Here is a 4,187-nt window from a genome sequence, read left to right on the forward strand (position 1 = left end):
CCCCCAAGTAGGTGGGTCACCTACTTTACGCCAAGAAGGTCGGTCACCTGCTTGCTTGAGGTGCTTCCACGTGGCATTCCTCCATTGACTGCCACGTGTCACTTTTTTTTTCTCCCTCGTGGGTTCGTAATCTCATCTTATTTTAAGAGCCTATGTAATCCATGCTATGCAAGCTTGGTACGTACTCCAATAGCTTAAGTATGTAATACTTCCAAGTTAGTAGCTTACGTAGGTAAATCGAGTCTTACGACTCATTACTTGGCTTCCAATTCCTTCCGGATTCTTATGACTCCATTTCCAGCCTTTTCTACTATGGGGTATCACATTCTCCCTTCCTTAGAGTCATTTGATAGTGTCGTAGCATATCCGACTCACATGATACTGTCTAAGGAACTTATAAGACATTTCCGAGTTTAAAAGTATGGGGTGTAACAAAAGTTAACTGTTACACTCCTCACTCTCGAGCTCAGAATGTCTTCTTAAGTTCCTTAGACACTATCATGTGAGCCGGATAAGCTACGACACTATCAAACAACTCTAAGGAAAGAAGATTGTGATACCTCATGAGAAGGAAGGTTGGAGATGGAGTCATACGAATCCGAAAGGAATTGGAGGCCAAGTAATGAGTCGTAGGACTCAATTTACCTACGTAAGCTACTAACTTGGAAGTCTTACATACTTAAGCTATTGGAGTACGTACCATGCTTGCGAATCATGGATTATATAGGCTCTTAAAGTGAGACGAGATTACGAACCAACGAGGAAAAAAAATATGACGCAGGGCAGCCAATGAGAGGGTGACACGTGGTAGCACCTTAAGCAAGAAGGTGACCTACCTTCTTGGGGTCAAGTAGGTGACCCACCTTCTTGGGGACGGTGGGCCCCACTACCTCATCGCAGCCCCTCCTTTATCATGTAGATACAGTGGCCAAATAGGGGCTGGACACGTGTCACCTCTAGGGGATAACACATGTCACACCCTAGGACCACCTATATATATGTATTTATGACTAATACTTCAGATTGTTCCCCAAAAATTCAGCCAAAGCAAATGAAAAATAAACCCTAGAGCGAAGGAGAAAAGAGTGACGGCTTTGGGAGGAAAAATAGGTAAATCCCGCTTTCGCTCCATAAATTAATTACTTAGCGTATACTACGATGATATGGAAGTATTAGTAGTATAAAATTTGAAGTTTGGTGCAGCAAAAATTGGACAGCAAGATGCCACGGTGTTACATAGCACTAGAAAAAGTTCTGAGGCACAATTTCGGCAAGTTCTAGCCAATTTCGGGAAAGGTAAGTTCTTCTCCACTAATTTGAAGTTTATGATGTTAATTGTAATCGAATAATGCGTTGCGCTTGTGTTGTGTGACTTCTGGTCGGGTGGTGAGTTATTGTGGTGCTGGAATGTATGTTAATAAGGGCGTGGAGGGCTGTTGGTTGCATCCACACAACCCTCCTCTATACAATTAAAGAATTCGCGAAAAAAGATTAAAAACTTTAGTTTTGGTATCATAGCTTCGAGTGAATCGTTGGGGGTTTATATTGTGTAATGTATTGTTACAGGGCCTAAATGCATTCTAAAAGGGGTGTGGATGCTTCTAGTTGCAGTCACATGACCCCTCGTTTTGTATAGTTAAAGGCGTTACAAAATAAAGGCTAGACGCCCTATTGTGATATCATATTTTTGAATAAGTTATTTGGAGTTTATGTTGTATATTGTTTGTGTGAATTGCTGCAGGTTATTGTTGTTGGTTGGATGTAGGTCTTAGGGACCTAATTGGAAATTTAGATAGGGCACATTATAGGGGACGTGTTTTCCAATTTTCGTCGACGCCTTAACAAATAATAGAACTAGTCGGGGAAACGACTAAGGAAAATGATTCCATTAATACTAGCTGTAACCTAGGGTGCTGGAAAATTAAGAGGGGTGTATATTCATATTACTTTCATGTTGAATAGGTTCAAAGGACGGCGAGGCAAATAGGATAAGAAATAATTCAAACAAGGTATATGATGATATGATGATAACACCGAGTCCCCTAATGGGCCGGGTACGATATGTGATGATATGATTATAACACCGAGACCTATACTGGGTCGGGTATGGTATTATGTGTAATGATAAATAGGCATGCATGTAAAAACATAATAATGTAATTGTAACATATGACACGACCCTGTATGCGATGACATGGTAACACGGAGTCCCCTAGTGGGCCGGGTACAATATATGAAGATGGTGTACATGCCCTTATGTTATAAGATGTAGGTATAGTGCCTTATTAACTGTTATACTTGTTCCCTACATCCCTATTTCAGTTGATCTCTCAGTTATGATGCGTTATTCTTTATATACTCAGTACATATATCATACTGACCCCCCTTTTCTCGGGGGGCTATGTTTCATGCCCGCAGGTACAGATGTCCATTATGGAGATCCGTCAGCTTAGGAGTTCCTCTCAGCTATGTCAGAAGTGCTTCACGGTTCTGGAGCCTAATTTTTGATACTGGTCACTTAATGTATATGTTTGTACATTCAGGGGTATGGTGGGGGTTCTGTCCTACCATATATTGCTGTTACTATTCCTAGAGGTCTGTAGACATATGGATGTGGGATATTTGTGAGTTCGTTTCGATTGTGCCTATATGACATTTTGGGAATATAGTTATGTTACAGCAGCCTTGTCGGCTTGCATGCCCTTATGTGGTATAAAACAAGTGGAAGAGGCCACATGTACACGAAAAAGTTTTAACTCATTGGGGTTTTTGCGATTAGTATCCCCTTGTTCATAGTTCAGTATGACTACAACAGATAGGTAGGTATACGAGGGTCCAGGTCAGACCCCAGTCGCGACCTACGGGGTTGAGTCGTGATAGAAGTGGTATCAGGGCAATTCGTCCTTGTAGTGTCTACAGAACGTGTCTAATAGAGGCTTGTTTATCGGTGTATTATGCACCAAACCTATAAACAGGAGGCTGCATGACATTTAGGATGTTATCTCTCTTTTCTATCTTATATTGTGCGATAGAGCTATGTTGTTAGGATGATCTCTCATTAATATATCATTGTGTTTACAATGATGCCTCTAAGGTAAGCAATGACTTCCCAGAAGGGCAAGTCTGTAGTAGGGGAATCTAGTTAGACCCTGAGAGTTACTAGGGCTCGTGCCCAGTCTATGCCAGGGAATGTGCTGCAATTGGTGAGCTCTACTATGCCGCCACCTCCAGAGAAACTCAGAACAACAGCAGCGGCAGATCCTGAAGCTCTAATGCCTAATCCTCAAGCCCCATAACCAGGGCCGAAAGATAGGGCCATGAGAGATGCAGTGCAATTATTGACTAGGATAGTGGCAGGGCAGGCTCGAAGGCATGGGTTAGGAGAAGATGATACAAATACACAAGATAGTTTAAGGGTCCGTGATTTCCTAGCCTGTAACCCTCTGGAGTTTCACGGTTCGAGACTTGCAGAGGATCCACAAGAGTTCATTCGACAGATGCAACGTACATTGCAAATAATCAAGGCCTCGAAGACTGAGTCGGTCGAATTGGCTTCATATCGGATGCATGACGTAGCCATTAATTAGTATGAGTCCTAGGAATTATCGAGGGGCGAGGGTGCTCCTCCAGCAATTTGGGATGACTTTGTGGAAGCCTACTTTGTCCATTTTCTACCTCCAGAAATGAAACGAGCCAGAATTGATAGATTCTTACAGTTAAGGCAGAATGGTAGAAGTATTAAAGACTATAGCCTCGATTTTGACTCGTTGGCAAGACATGCACCCGCTATAGTAGCTGATATGGCTGATAGGGTGCATCTCTATGTGATGGGGTTGGACTATTATTTAATTGATAGTTGTGTGGCCATGGCTTCTCAGCCAAGCATAGATATCGCCCGGGTACAGGCATACGCACATGGGGTGGAAGATCGATGCAGAGGACGACAACCCAAGAGAGATTTTGGCAGAGGCTAGTGTAAGAGGACTAAATCAGCCGGTTATTATGGTGACTTTCAAGGCGGGCAGCCTCAATAGTATGGTAGATACCCTTCTCAGTCGGCCCAGAGTACACCCCTGCAGTTCCTAGGTAGTGATTTGATCGCACAATGTATTCAGGAGTCGGTCAGAGCTCTAAGGATTTAGGCTCACAAACGAACAGGGGTCCGCGTCAATCAAGGCTATCTTTGC

The sequence above is a fragment of the Solanum dulcamara genome, chromosome 8, assembly GCF_947179165.1.
Source record: "Solanum dulcamara chromosome 8, daSolDulc1.2, whole genome shotgun sequence".
Classification (NCBI taxonomy): domain Eukaryota; kingdom Viridiplantae; phylum Streptophyta; class Magnoliopsida; order Solanales; family Solanaceae; genus Solanum; species Solanum dulcamara.